The sequence below is a fragment of the Alosa sapidissima genome, chromosome 13 (assembly GCF_018492685.1).
Source record: "Alosa sapidissima isolate fAloSap1 chromosome 13, fAloSap1.pri, whole genome shotgun sequence".
In the NCBI taxonomy this organism is placed as follows: domain Eukaryota; kingdom Metazoa; phylum Chordata; class Actinopteri; order Clupeiformes; family Clupeidae; genus Alosa; species Alosa sapidissima.
This window is the reverse complement of record NC_055969.1, coordinates 22,099,084-22,115,127: the sequence shown is the minus strand read 5'-3', so window position 1 is coordinate 22,115,127 and position 16,044 is coordinate 22,099,084. Positions and strand designations below refer to the sequence as shown.

The window sequence follows — 16,044 nt, the reverse complement described above, 5'->3', positions numbered from 1 at the left end:
GGGATGGAGCTCTCCTGACAGAGGGAACCAGGAGGCCACCACAGCGTGGTGACACGACACCAGCACCTCTCTCCACACACACACACACACACACACACACACCAGGAGGCCACCACAGCGCGGGACACGACACCAGCACCTCTCTCCACTCAAACATGCTGATCATCTCACTTCATTTCATCCCATTTACACACCCGTGAAAGATTGCCAGAGGAAGATTGAGAAAGAAAGAGAGAGAGAGAGAGAGAAAGAAAGAAAGTGCAGAGAGAGAAAGGAGAGGCGAGAGAGATGGAGAAAGAAAGGACAGAGAGAGAGAAAAAAAGGGAGAATGACAGAGAGAGAAAGAAAGGACAGTGAGAGATGGAAGGACAGAGAGAGGGGAAGAGATGAGGAGAAAGAGAGAGGGGGTAAAAGAGAGACGGAGTGAGAGAGAGGTGGAGGACTTGTGTGACGCCAATGCGAGGGGAGGCGGATGAATGGGCTATTATCTTCCTTTTAGCATCTGGAGATGGCAGCCTCTGAAAAGACTCGCTTGGTGACATGGCAGCGATTACCGTGACAACCATCCCTGGCAAAGTGCTGCCTACCTCTTGTCTGAGTGTGTGTGTGTGTGTGTTTGTGTATGCATGTGTGTGGGTGTGGGTGGGTGAGTGTATTTGTGTGTGTGTGTGTGTGTATGTGTCTGTGTGTGTGTGTGTGTGTGTGTGTGTGTGTGTGTGTAGCGGCGGGGAAAAGGGAATGAAAGAATGTTCCGGAAAGCATGAACACACTGCGTCGACCTGTGCCCGTGAAAGAGGGCGATGAGGCATGATGGGGTCCTAATTACAATCCCATCAGGCACCAACAGAGGCACCTACAGCCAAACCATCACATTGTTACCACGGCAATCAGAAGGGAAGTGGAGGTCCGACAAAATACAGTTTGTGCTGTGTAGCACAAGGATGATGAGCTTGTCAGTCCGCTCAAGGTCACACAAACATGCAAGTGTACACAAATACACACACTTGTGTGGATATAGAATCTGCAAATACACACACACCGCCCACATACAGTAATATTAAGACTTGTTAGCAAACATAAAGAGACATATACAAATACAAAGAACAAATTCTAATATGTGCACCTCTGGAAATCTGAATATGTACGCACACACACACACACACACACAGAGATGGGCACACACACACACACACACACACAGATTAATGTTCCCTACTAGTATGAACAGCAGTGAGACACTTGATTGAGAATGTGATTAAAGATGTCTGAAGTGCCTGAGCATTAGAGTGTGTATGAGTGTGTAAATGTGTGTGTGTGTGTGTTTGCGTGAACAGGTAGCATTGTAAACAGGCAGTCGCTGAGTGTTTGATGAGGCTTGCTGATGCTTAATTACATTCTTGTGTTGGGAGCGTGGAGCTGGATGACTCCTTTCTGGCTGTTTGGGTGCGAGAGTCTCATCTGCGGAGCAGCCATTGTCCCTAATGAGCACTCTCATCACCCAGCCAAGTGCACTGCCCGATAGCTGGAGATGCACGTGCACACACACATGCACACAGTCACACATGCATACACACAGACACACACATGCACACACACAGATACACACATACAGTACACATGCCCACACACAGAGACACACATACGCAGCCGTGGCCTACTGATTAGGGCTTCGGACTTGGAACCGTTGGGTTGCTGGTTCCAGCCCCGACCAGTAGGAAAAATGTGGGCTGGGGAAGTGGTTGAGTGCTGCTCTCCCATGCCCACATCCACGGCTGGAGTGCCCTTGAGCAAAGCAGCTCACTGCTCCGGGTTAGTGTGTTCACCTCACTGTGTGTTCACTGTGTGCTCTGTGTGTTCACTAATTCTTGGATGGGATAAATGCAGAGACCGAATTCCACATACGCAAGTATACTTGGCTTATAAGCCTGATTTACACACAGACACAGATACAGACACACACAGACAAACAAACGATCACATACACACACACACACACACAGTTAGAGTGACACTCAAGGGTACAAGACAGCCAAACTTGTCATGTCACCAACACTTGTAAGTGGTGAGCTTAGTGTGTGAGTGTGTGTGTGTGTGTGTGTGTGTGTGTTGCCAGGGGCAACATGTTTTTTTCAAAGACTGCTCTTCATATGCTGCGGCTTCCCCTGAGGCACAGGGCTCCATATGCCATACAGTGTACAGTAGCTCCATAGGCTCTCAGAGTGGTGTAGACTAGCGGAGCAGAAGGAGATTATCTGAGGATGCAGCCGCTGTGCTTTACTGGTTTACAACATATGCGGAGCTTGTGGGGGAGCAGGGGAAGCACTGCCCTCTCTGGTGGAAACGGGTAATTGCATTGTTTCAAAAATTAGTGAACATCTGGCATGACCAGATATTTTAAAAATAATTTAAATAACACAAAACAACAATATAAGGAACGGGCTGCAGTTGATGATGGGAGCAGCCAGGTTTTCTTCTATTGTGATCCTTCACATCGAAAGCGACATTACAGCCAAGCTGACGAGGCAGGACGCAAAAAACGACAATTACAGTTGCACTAGTCTGGACATCTTGCCGTGCCAACGTTGCAATAAAGGTTGCCTAAATGCCATGTAGGCTATATACTGTAAATGCCCTGTCAGCTTACTAATAGATTTTGCGTTGTGTGTAGATTTGGACTTTTTATTCCACTTTGTTTAAACAGCAAAGTGGAGAGGCCTCGTTCACCTGTTTAGAACTGGCTGGTGAATGTGACGTGCGTAGGCCTGGCTAGATACACCATGACCCTTTTTGTGCATCTAGGCCTACTGTTCGCTGTGGATTACTCTTTCATGTCATTGGATTACAGCAAAATATGAATATTTTTTTCTTAACACGTCTTAGGCTACTTTATAAGGTGACGATGAAAAGAGAAGACGCAGAAGTGGCGTCTCGTCTTCATTTTTTTATTCGTGTTTAGACGAGCATTCTCAGAGGGAAATCTTTGTTAATATGAAGACGCAAGAGTATGTGATATTCGATTGGATATGCATTCTAGACCGCTGGGTGGTGGTGTGATAGAACCCCGGTACGTCACGCGCAGACATTCTAATTTGACAGTTTAGCCAGAGAGGTAGTCAAGGATCTTTGGTTTAGCCGTTTAGACGGAGACGCAACCCTGGTCGTCTTCAAAACTCTACACTCTGGAAGGAGTCTTCAGATTTTTGCGTCTTCAAGCCCCGATGGTGGGGTCGCCGTGTAGACGAAAGGCACTTATGATAAAATATTTTGTCGTCTTCCTTCGCAATCGTTCTCGTATAAACGGCCCCTTAAAGTAATGGCGTGATTGCGCTTCGTTTCTGCGTTTGGAGAGGCATCAGACTGTAAGTGAACACTTTCTTTGATTCCTGGAGTTCTCGCTGTTTTAGGTCTGTCCTGCACTCAATAGCCTACAATTCAAATTTGAGTTTTCAATGACTCGTTCTCCTAAAGCTAAGCATAACAAACCCATGCATCGCTGTGCGGCGGTCATATAGGTTTAGTCAGATTTTTTTTTTTTTCTTTTTCGCATGTCCACATTTCCGTCAAGGATTCCCGGGACACTGAAAGACCGGGGTAGACAAAACTTGGTGGGCATGTGGGATAGCATGGAACCATCGTTTTTCGTTTTGATCTGTAGCCCCCCCGCTGGACTGCACCCCCCGAAAGGAGGGTAGGGCAGACACAGTTTTCTGTGAATATCTCGAGAACCGTAAGGTTTAGAAGGACCATTTTTTTTTTGTATGTTGATCTCAAGGGGTCATGTCAACCCATTCCATAACCACTCATTTCATGTATAGCGCCACCTAGTTAAACACAAAAAAGTAAAAATTAGGTGTTGTAATCGCAGGTATCAGTGACCTAACATAGTCAAAACTGCACGAAATTGGAAGTGTAGGATAATTATGACACCCTCTGAATGCACGCCAATTTTCGTTGAATTCCGTTCATGGGGGGCCACACAATAAATTAATTTATGTTACTATACACCAACTGGCCTGTAGGTGGCCGGAGACAGTTTTCTGTGAATATCTCGAGAACCGTAGGTCCTAGGAGGTCCACCTTTTTTTTGTATGTTGGTCTTAAGGGGGCATGTCAACCCATCCCATTACCACTTATTTCATGTATAGCGCCACCTAGTTAAAAATGAAAAAGCAAAAAATTAGGTGTTTTCACCACAATATCTCTGGCTGACATGGTCAAAACTGCACGAAATTGAAAGTGTAGGATCATTATTACACCCTCCAAATGCATGCCAAGTTTTGTGAACTTTCGTTCATGGGAGGCTTTACAATAAAATAATTTATGTGTACATTTAGTGACCGTACACCGACAAGGATTCCCGGGACACTGAAAGACCGGGGTACACGAAACTTGGTGGGCATGTAACCCCACATGGATAGCATGGAACCATCGGTTTTCGTTTTGATCTGTAGCCCCCCCGCTGTACTGGACCCCCTGAAAGGAGGGTAGGGCGGACACAGTTTTCTGTGAATATCTTGAGAACCGTAGGGCCTAGGATGACCAATTTTTTCTGTATGTTTGCCTCCAGGGGTCATGTTAACCCATTCCATGTGCACACATGTGCATAAACAGATACACACGCACACACATACATTCACAGTAATCATACGTATGACACATACTCACACAGTAGACATATGTACGCATGCATGCACATGCACAAACACACATACGCAGGCAAACACACAAGCACGCACACACACACACACACACACCCACACACATAAACATAAACGTGTACACGCACACATGCACACAATTCAAGAATTTTTCAGAATTATGAACAGGCAAGATGGGGGTGGGGTTGTATAAAATGAATGTGAAATCTATGAACTAATCATGTTTTGGTACTTGTTGTCTAGCAGATACCAGTGAGAATTGAGTGTGGATAATGCAATTTAGTGAGACAGTTAGAATCATATAGTCCTTTCAGCGTGATTTATTTTTGTGGAAAAAATGTGCTGGACTGGGCGGCGGTCATATTTTGTACCGCTCTGCGGTACATCTAGTTTAAAACTCCACTCTGCTAGGTGGCTATAGGCTATATAGTTCGTTTTTAACAGCAAACAGAAATGTCAAGATGGCAACAGGTCATTATATTCTTTAATTGACAAAGTATGATTGTACAAAATATTCAATCAATGTGGCGCAAATGAGGCTAGAGGCGGTGGATTCATTTATCAAAAGTGCAGCAACCAGACTCTATATGGGCTAAGCCCGGAATGTTTTCAACTGCTATAGGCGAAACCCCTGTCTATTGCGTTTCAGGATGAATTGTTAAATTGTTCATCTTTTTTTCTTTATCTTTATTTAGCATGTTTGTTTTTCTCCATATGTGCTCATGCTGCGTTCCCCAAGTGGTAGGCCAGGTCTCAGCTGCTACAATTAGTTTTTTTTTTGTCTGCCCCTCCCTGGCTCGAATGTCAAACTCCGTCTATGGTTTACAGTGCTGATTCAACTCATAGCGCTGTGCTTTACTGCTTTACAGTGCTGATTCAACTCCCTGGAAGTGATTCCCTGGAAGTTACCTGAGTTAAGACCAACAGCTCCAGAGCCCCTCTGAGAACACAAGGAGATGTTAAGCTCCACGTTCATCACAATCATTACACTACATCTGACAAGACACATTATATGTATACACACATACTGTACACACACTGTAAACATATAAATGTGAAGTAAGTCACACACACACACACACACACACACACCCAGCAAACACGTCCATGTGGGGCCCACATGGGTCTTACTTGGGTTAGTTGGGCTTCAGCTGGGCATGGGCTTAGAGTGGGCTTTGATGTTGGGGCCCACATGGGCAACCCAGATAAAATACACCGTGCTAAAACTAAACATGGGTACTACATGGGTCCCAACTGGGCCACAATAAAAAAAAAATATATAAAAAAAAAACAACGATAAAATATGTTGATATGACATGCTGGTTATTGCAGTTATATAAAATGAACAATATATATTTAAAAATCTATTAGGGTAATGTGTTAGTATTCCGTAATGAGCCTTAAACCATTTTAATGTGGCTTTACAATCTGTTTAGCTTTTTTTTACTTAGTTAAACTTAGTTTACTTAGTTAAAAAACGTAATAGTTTTTGATTTTGCACCCAAAGTTCTCGAGGTAAGCGCCTGCGCAAAGAAACTCCTCCCCAAGAGCCGTTGGAAAAGTTGAAACGTGACAGAAAAAAAGGTTAGGCTGTGACTAGTTTTATTCTTCTCAAATCTCCACGATTACCTACTTGGACGCACTGGAAGAGGCTGCTTTCATCTCGCAAAAGGTAAGAACAACTACAGTCCTTGTATAGATTTTAGGCCTAATAACTGAAAAATGCTAGCACTAGAATCTACATTCTGTAGAAAACTATCATGGTATAAGTGAACCAAACACTTGGCAAGTTGGAGGGAGTGACAGCTGGCATAACGTTAACTTAGAAGCTAGTTCTACAGCCAACAAGGCGAAAATCGCTATTTAGCTAGGCTAACGTTAACGTCATGTCATCCTACTCTAACTTAATTTTAACCATTTTAACCGGTGAGCTCAATTACCCTCGTTTCCAATATTGATGTTGAAAGTGCTTATTCGATATTAAAGATTATTTTGAATGGCTTGTAGAAAGCACTAGCAGCTAGCTAACGTTAACGTTAGCTCTAGAAGCTAGCTAGTCTTTGACTTCTCAAAGGAATTTGAAGCCTTTGGCAGGAGTAACGTTAGTATTTTCAGGGTGTTTAGAAGTTTTTTGCTGATTCAACAACTAAAATGTTTTGGAAGATATTGGAAACCCTATTTTGTTTGATTTATTTACTAGCCAATGTTAGCTGGTTAGCTGCTGGCCGAAATATTTTAGGCGGCAATGTTTTTTGATTCCGACACAGGTTAAAATCTAGCCTAACGTTAATCGATTAGCTGCTAACTTTATTATGTCAACGCATGCCAGCCCAAAAAAATGAATGATTTAAACATGTAATTTCGTCCATGTGATTTAAAGAATTAGATTTGATTGCAAGATAGCATCCTGTCAGATGTAATATCAAACCACAACCATTAACGTTATGGCAAGCGTTCAGTAAATTTGTCTCTTTTTTTACGAATGCCTTTCTATGACCGTTGCTGCTGTGATGCTGCCCTCATCCTTGTCCTGGTGTTATTCTGCGTTCGGTAATGTTAGCGATTGTATTGGACCGTAACGTTAACCTAGGTATCACTAGGCTACTTAATGGCTTATTTATTGCTGACAACGTTTTCATGACGTCAAAATAAATAGTTCTAGATATTTAAATACAGTGGAGAGCAATTCACCTCAACACAGTTAGTGTTTTTGGCGGATGGTTTTCAAAATGGAGAGCTGCATACTTCAATTACATTCACATCAAGAACGATAACTATAACCATAACGTTAATGATAAAAGCGTTCACACTGAACAACGATAGCCAAAGTCTCTCCTTGTGTTAATGAATGTGACGCCTAAAATTCGATGGGTTCTTCTGATTGGCTATTAGCTTTTTATTGTTCTCAAAATCGCTCTGAAAGTGATCCCCAATGACATCGTTCTTCATGTCGTTATCGTTATAGTTTGTGTGAACGTCGTCATTCATATTAATGAGAACGATATTTGTTTATAGTTATCGTTATCGTTCTTGGTGTGAACAGGCCTTTAATTGTAGAGAGAATGCATACAGCCAAAATGTGAAAGTTTGTGAACCCCTTGGAATTTTTTTTTTTCTGCATAAATTGGTCACAAAATGTGATCTGATCTTCATTTAGTGTCACAGAAATAAATTGTGAGAATTATTTCAGATTTTAATGGTCAGTTCTTTGCATGTATAAAGGCTATTATCATAGCACACACACGGTTTGAAGTACGATAAATGAATTGAAGATATACTGTATTGCTTTTGCAATAAATGAGCAACTTTGCTTAATTTAATGTAGGGCTGAAAGCGTGGCAACATTGGCACCACCGTCTCTTCTACCCCAGAGGGTTTCCCCCTAAAGACCGTTAGGAATGTGGAAGTCATGGAAGGAAAACTGGCAAATCCAAACTTCATGTCCAAACTGGTATGTATGTTAAGTCTAGGGTGGTGCAACTCAATTTTATTAGGCAGTGAACTTGATCTGAAACTTCCTCAGTGTGCTCACACCCATGCTTCTGGCAGTTCTGTTGATGTTCATGTTGGGTGGTATACTCCAGTGAGCAATATAGATAACTTTGCTTTGTATTGTCTTTGTTCCCCCTCAGGTTGCAGCTGTGACTGACATAGGGGGGACAACTGTTGACGAGGCCACAAGAAGGATGATGACCTTCCTCCTAGACCATGGCCTATCCAGGCAGTACAACTTTGTGGGCCAAAACGGGAAGAGTTCAAGGCCTTACAACTGTATGAAGTAATGGAAGCGTAAACGTTAGTTCTGTCAGGAAGACTTAATTGGTCACTCATTCATTATTCATTACTTCCGTCCAATCACCTGTCTGCATCAGTCTTTATAATGACATGACTTTGCACCTGCCTGTTGCTTTCAGGTGCCGATTTTCGATGTTCCGTATCCATGCATGGGTAGCTAGTCATTCACTTCGCCAAAACTTTAACTTGTGATGCAGTCACAGATCTTACCTTACGTTCGCTTTCAACTGTTTTGGATGCATCACCAAAGTCTCGGGGTTCCATTAATGTAGGAGGATATATGTCTCGTAAACGTCGGAGAGTAGGTAGGCCAAATTGTTGCCGCTTGTTCGGGTTGTCCGCTTGGTCTTATCAACGGAAAGAAACAAGTTCCACGGCTTTTGAAGGTTTCTCTTTTTTACCCTAGTCTCGTTAAAGATCCTAGTTGCTTAATGATGTTTACGTTAGTATCGCTAACAATGCAATTGGTCGCTAAACTTTCCGACGGAAAACGTCAGACTTATTAGGCTACGCTGTCACCATAAACACACAGATGTTAAACCTCAGTTATTCTAGTTACTGTAGGCCTATCGACACTCGCGATGGTTTCCCTGCTATAATACAGCTTTGCTAGGTCCACATCCTAGGCAAATTGGCTCGCTGGTTAGGCTACTGTTGTGTATGGAAGGCAAACAGGGACAAAAGTAGGCTACTTTCCTTGTTGGCTGCAGTGCACTGGTCTGTTTATGACTGCAGTTCAAGAGACAGGATGTTAGTTTGCAGAGATTTATGGTAGACCTGTTGGTATTGTCTGTAGGGCTATACTATCGTCATTAACCCATAATATTTCCGATGCACCTGAAGGCCATGATTAATCCATTTTAATTCTCATGTCTGGCTGATCATTATCGCGTCATTGTCTGTTACTGTCATGGTTAAATGTGTCTACATAATATGTAGGCCAGGGGTTCTCAAAGTTTTGATTGGTGAGGGCCAATTCAGGAACCCAACATTGAACTGAGGGCCGCCAAAGGGGCGGGGGGAGAAAAAAAAAAAACTGGAAAAAAATCCTATTTGTAATCTTTTAAAGACAAGGTTGCATCTCTACAGTTTCTATTTATTGCATTAAACACATTTTCATTCATAACTGAGGCTAAACCTGGCAAAAAAAAATTCCGCCAGAAATGTTTCCGCGGGCCGCCATTGGCCCCCGGGCCGCACTTTGAGAACCTATGATGTAGGCCCATACATTGTTGATTTAACTAATGGCAATGTAAATGTTTCATGGCTGTTTATTTGCCCGCGTGCTAGGTCCTTTTGAAAATTCTGTATGTATGCTATTCTGTATGTCTCCTCTCTAACCACTCCATTCCTCCTTGCAGGTCTTCAGGCTGTAGGGACTAGTAGCCTTCTAGAGCTTTCCACAAACTCTGCCGAAAGAGCAACACCTCTAGCAAGCACAAAGTCTTCAGGACAATACTGCACCCAGTCATTCACCTTTTTTCCAAGCACAATGCACTGTGCTTGTCGTCATTCGTAATCCCCCATTAAGTCATGGCAGCTGCAAGCACATGGGTGACATTACTTCCCAGTTCCTCATTAGGCTTAATCTTTAATTTCAGGAGTGGCTCTTTGTTTAATTTAAATGCCTCACTCTCTAAGTTAAGGGTATGCATCTGTCGGCAGTGGAGTACTAGTCCCCTAACTCACTAACTATCTACTTCACGCATGGATGCGGGGCTGGTTCTCGTAGGCTATAGCCAAAACATTCATTGAGGGACAATGCTTTGGTTCATATTTAATCTTACTTCATCCAGGTCACGTGGTGTCAATTTACTTACCTCCTTATCTAAGCTATATCTAACCCTGTACTCTTCATGTCTTTATCCCACCACAGTAGGAGCAGCAGCATAGGGAACTCGCATCGTTAAATCTTTAGATCTTGCAATTCACTTTTGAATATCCATATGTCCCTGGATCTCAATCACATATTTCTCAATCGCCATATGATCAAATCAGTTGATTATCAATTCTCAATCATCAATTATTTGGCTACATCACCAATTCACTCTAACTATCTACTTCTTTACAGGGACTGTGGTGCTGCTTCACATATACTGAGTATAAGCAGTGGGGCAGCCGTGGCCCACTGGTTAGCACTCTGGACTTGTAACCGGAGGGTTGCCGGTTCGAGCCCCGACCAGTGGGCCGCGGCTGAAGTGCCCTTGAGCAAGGCACCTAACCCCTCACTGCTCCCCGAGCGCCGCCGTTAAAGCAGGCAGCTCACTGCGCCGGGATTAGTGTGTGCTTCACCTCACTGTGTGTTCACTGTGTGCAGTGTGTTTCACTAATTCACCGATTGGGTTAAATGCAGAGACCAAATTTCCCTCACGGGATCAAAAAAGTATATATACTATATACTTATACTAAACATCCATTTACTCTTTGCTCAGGAGCAGTGCATTGTTTCACATTTAATCTTATTTCACTCAGTCAGCATGATGAGGATTACTCTTCTATCTCTTGTCTTGTTTATTTAAGTTATATACTAAATCATCCTCAGCGACCATCCATAAGTGCCAGTGTACTCCAGCTATGTATCTGTTGATTTGTATTTTGTCTTGTTTCAAGTTATGTTGTGCCCTTGTCTGAGCTCTGCAAGCATTCTTTCAGCAGCTCTGTGTTTAATGGGTTCAACCAGGTGCTTTGCCTCAATGGTAGTCCTTCTGCATATGGGATTCAAGGGAGGTCTTCCCTTATTTACATTCACAAGGTTCTGGTCTCATTTACTAACCTGATGTTACTAATGCACCCCTTCTACCTGCTGGTTGTCTATGCCTAGGCCTAAAGAATGGTTCACAATTAATTTAACTGCCATGGCTGGGAGATGTGGCCTCTACAATAGGCCTATACTGGTTGTTCGTTTAGGATTGGTACTGCCAATAGCAGCTGCACTAGGATTACCCGCTTCCTCATTCAAGTCGCTCGGGAGATGGTCCTCGTCTTCTTACGAATTTTATATATAAGACCTCAGGATCGAGTCATTCTGGACGCTCAAGTAGCGCTGTCAAGAATCTAAGGTATGCTTCTTTGCAAAGGTCTGGTGGTGGTTCAGAGGCTCAGCTAAAGCCTTATCTCGATTGTGCCAAGCCATTCTGATTTCAGTCACTTCGCACCGCCGGCACAGAGTTAAGTAGCATATTCATACATAATAGTCACATACGCACCGCCACCCCTGGTCAGCTTCTGCAAGCTCAAACCATGGCACATTTAGTCACACCATTTCATGCCTATCCATTTCACTTCTTAGTAAGCACAACACTTCTCAATCGACATCGACATATAGGCTCATCTTTGACGACTCGGCAGTCGTCTCGAATCGCATCGTTCGTCAAATCAGCACAAATCCACGGGTGCATCGCAAGAACTAAGCTTATGCAAGCTCCGAACTTATGCAAGCTCCTGCACTTCGAATCGACCTCTGCATTACCAATGCTGGTTATGCTCATCTTTACACTCGAGAGAGCACTCATCTCCATGAGCTGTTCTTATTCCTCGATCCCTATTCTAAAGAACTTTCAGAGAGGATGACCATCTAAACATTTCTGGTGGGTATCTTTATTTCTTATTCTTTGGGGGTAGGCTCCGCCACCTGTCGTTGCATTCCGGCAGGATCTGCAAGGGTCTGCACATTCAGTGACCTGGACCAAGGACGAGGCCTACGCCAAAGACTATCTTATTGTTGCTTATGTATTTTGTGTATCCTTTGATGGATTAAAACATGTGTTAACTTTCATTATACTTCCCTGAGTCTTTCTGATAGAAATATATGGTAGGTGTGCATGTGGATAATGCTTTAAGTTATACTGATAGGGCTGGGAAGGTAACCGCATTACTGCAATACCGCGGTCACAAAAAATGTGAAACGTTTGGGGGATTCGGTCTTAAGCTGACTGCATAACGTGATTATTTCTACAACTTCTGATACGTTTTCAACTATGACATTTGCACAATTCCGGGTTGAAAACGTATCAGAATCTCAGAATTAAACTTAACAGTGACATATAGGCCTAGGCTAGCCTAGGACCTACCTTTGTTACAACCTGACGCAGCCATTAAAATGTGCGGTACCCTACTGTTGTAACAGTTGTAAACGCCATGAATGTAACAGTTCTAAAACCGCGATAGCCTTGTTGATAAACTGCTTTCATGTCTGAAGTATTTGGTCTAGTGATCTTTGAAGTTCCTGCGGCTGTCTAAAGCTTAACTGGCTGTTTTTATTTATTTATTTTTATTATTTTTTATTTTTTAGTCTAGTATCAGTACATAGGGTGTCCCAGCCCTATGTACTGATACTAGAAAGATGTCACAATACCCTAATGTTATAAACAGGTCCATTTTTGTTGTCCTGGCTGGGCAGTGTGTTTGCACGTCTCTCAGTTGCCTAACTTGTGTGTTCAAGAGTATGTGTGTAGTTCTAATAATAATCTTCATTTATATAGCGCTTTTCTTAACATAGTTGCAGTCCAGGCTGAGAGTTGTGTTAGACAATACACTATGAAGTAAGTGACCGTTATATTTGTTTCTTGCAGGAGGTTTAAAGAAAAACGGCATGACCAGTCAAATCACCCGTAAAGATGCCGAGAACGAGAAGGCGGTCTCCAAGTGGCTCATTGGTGCTAGGGACCGGGGGGGCATGTTTTCTTAATTTTACATAAATAAAAAGGTATTGAATTATATTACTAGTCTCTTTGTTATTATAGCTTTTTTAACACTTGTAAGCACCAATAATGATAAAAAATAAACTTGTTTCTATTTACCTTTTTATAATTGAATTCACTTGTTTTCTCACAAAATGATGATCATAAATGTGATGAGTTAAATAGCAAATAACCATAAATGAAGTCTATCATTGGTAACTGAGCTAAAGTGAACATCTGTCAAGTATTTTTACATACATTGTTATGCCTGTATTGAAAAAGCCTTATAATGTGGTGGGTTCAACAGACCCGGATTGGCTGTGTAACAAACATATGAACACCTAACGGTTAAAGAACTGTATGAGCTGACTAAAATAAGCCCCCAAAATGAATTTTACCCAGAATAGCAGGAACCCATAATCAGCCCAGAAACCTGGGTTGGCCATGTGGATTTTTAGCTAGGACCCATGTGAAGCCCACCTTCAGCCCATCTGGGCTTGCCCACATGGGGCCACCATGGAACCCCCGGACAAAATTAACTGGGACCCAACTGGGCAGCCCACATGGGGCCCACTCACCAGCCCATGTCCAACCCATATGGGCCCCACATGGGTGTGTTGACTGGGCACACACAAACACACACTCATGCACATACACACGGGCACGTGTGAGATTGCATGGCCAATTTTAGTAAAGCTACCTTTTGTTAAGTTTATATGAACATAACTGTTCTTTGCTTTAGAGCTATATAGAGAGAGATACAGAAGCTTTAAAGAGAGAAAAAAGTGTTTATCACCAAGCCTAACTCCAGAACAGAGTGAATCTGGAGGTGATTGGAGTTGGAGTGAGTGTGTGAATATGTGTGAGTGTGTGTCTGTCTGTGTGTGTGTGTGTGGCTGGGTGGGTGATTACTCCGTGATCCTGCACAGTCTCGGGCTTTGGGCAGGGTGTGTGTGAAGGTGATGGAGTTGGAGTGTGTGTGTGTGTGTGTAAATGTGTGTGTGAGTGTGTTTTTGTGTGTGTTTGTGTGCATATTTAGCTGCCATGGCTAAATATATGATAAATATCATACACTTTCACATAGGTCTTGTTAGGCACACATGGCTGGGTGGGTGGTGTCTCTCCCGTGATCTTGCACGGTCTCGGGCTTTTGGGCAGGGTGTGTGTGTGTGTGTGGTGTGTGTTCAGAGAAGTGGGAGAAATCTGCGTTGTGTGTGTGGTCTGGAGGAGTGTTGGGGTTTTGGTGTGTGGATTTAAAGGGGTGTGGTGTGTGTGTGTGTGTGTGTATGTGTGTGTGTGTGTGTGCGTGTGTGGTAGCCCCGGGGGTGGGCCAGGGAAAATGTCATTGTGTGCGCATGGCTATTTCTCTGCATGGCAATTACCCATGGAAAGGCCAATGAGCCCATAGAAAACAGTGCGGCCCAAAACAGAGGCTGATGCATTAGGTGCAAAGACCATCTATTGTGAGTGTATGAATGTGTGTGTGGGGTGGGTGTGTAAGGGTGGGTGTGGTTTAATGCGTTGTCTTTATTTATCTGTGTGTGTGTGTGTGTGTGTGTATGTGTCTTTCCATAATGTACTTTCATTTGTGAGTAATAAAGCATATTTGTATGTGGATATCATTTTGTAAGTTTCTCTCTCTCTCTCTCTCTCTCTCTCTCTCTCTCTCTATCTCACACACACACACACACACACACACAGGTTCTGTCCGCTCAGAGGAACCCATCGAGTTCTTGCAGGGGAAAAAATCTATAACCAACACTCCTCACACAGCTTTCTCTGTTGCATATTTCAGTGACTCTGGCGCCCAGGAGCATCTCATCCCAGGTGTGTGAGGCGGAGGTGGAATGACTCTAAGGTGTAGAAGAAATATAAAGGTGCTGTGGAGGTGTGATGGTGAAAACGAGACCTAATGGGATTCAGTCTGAACTGGTAAGGCACCAAGCTCAGAGTTTATCAGCCTCATCCATCAAGGCTACACTAGGCTAGGCTACGCAGTCTGAACTGGCACAGTGCAGAGCTCAGATTTTAACAGCTTTTTATCAGCTTGTCTCATCCATCAAGGCTACTGTCACAGTCACACCAGGTTCTGTTCCAGCCACACCCACTGCTCACTCTCCTGAAGCTCACCTCACTCGTTCACACTCCCCAGTTTACTGTACTAATGACCTGCACCTGTTCCCAGTCAGCCTCACTCCCTACTTAAACCCCAGTCTCCCCTCAGTCTTTGTCTCGCCTCGTCAGAGATGACACCAAGGTGCTATCCAGCAGCCTGACTCACAAGGCATACTCCTTGTGATTCCCCTCGCCTGTTCCAGCGTCCTCCTGGTCTGACCCCTCGAGTCACCTCCGGATTTGGATCTAGTTAAGTCGATCTTCTGTGTTTTGGGACTTCTTCCGTTAAGTTTGCTGATCTTTTGTGTTTTGGACCCTCCTTGGCCTACTGTTTCCAGTGGAACTTCTGTTTGATACTGGCCTGGGTTTGACAACCCATTTCCTGGGTTTTCCTTTGAAATAAAACTATTTCTATAGTCAAACTATACTGTTTGAACTCTACCTCCCTGTCCTGAGTCTGTGGGCCGTGACAGCTACGTTAGGCTAGGCTAGGCTACGCAGTCTAGTGGCACAGCGCAGAGCTCACAGTTTAACAGCCTGTCTCATCCATCAAGGTTACGTTAGACTAGGCTAGGCTAGGCTACGCAGTCTGAACTGGCAAAGCTCGGACATGGACAGATTATGAACTTTCGGGCCCCCTACTAATTGTCGCATATGTAGGAGGGGGGGTTGGGGGTCCACCCCCAGAATTTTTTTAATTTGTTTGATGTGATTTCCTGTATTCTGGTGCATTTTGGGGATGGCCAATACTTTAATTAAATCAGATTCATAGCCTACATCCTGATTTGTTGATATTG

The 16,044-nt window shown here is 43.5% G+C and overlaps 2 long non-coding RNA genes across 2 annotated transcripts in view; one reads left to right on the top strand and one right to left on the bottom strand.

Moving 5' to 3' along the window:
- The first annotated feature begins 6,047 nt into the window (after positions 1–6,047).
- LOC121680757 lies at positions 6,048–13,120 on the top strand. Its single transcript, XR_006021809.1, has 4 exons — positions 6,048–6,330; positions 7,984–8,109; positions 8,291–8,436; positions 13,025–13,120. It is a non-coding gene; the product is annotated as an uncharacterized LOC121680757 (long non-coding RNA).
- Positions 9,699–16,044, bottom strand: part of LOC121680758 — an 84,727-nt gene continuing 78,381 nt past the window's right edge. Inside the window, exon 3 of the long non-coding RNA XR_006021811.1 lies at positions 9,699–9,832. This is a non-coding gene — a long non-coding RNA (uncharacterized LOC121680758). The remainder of the gene's footprint in view (positions 9,833–16,044) is intronic.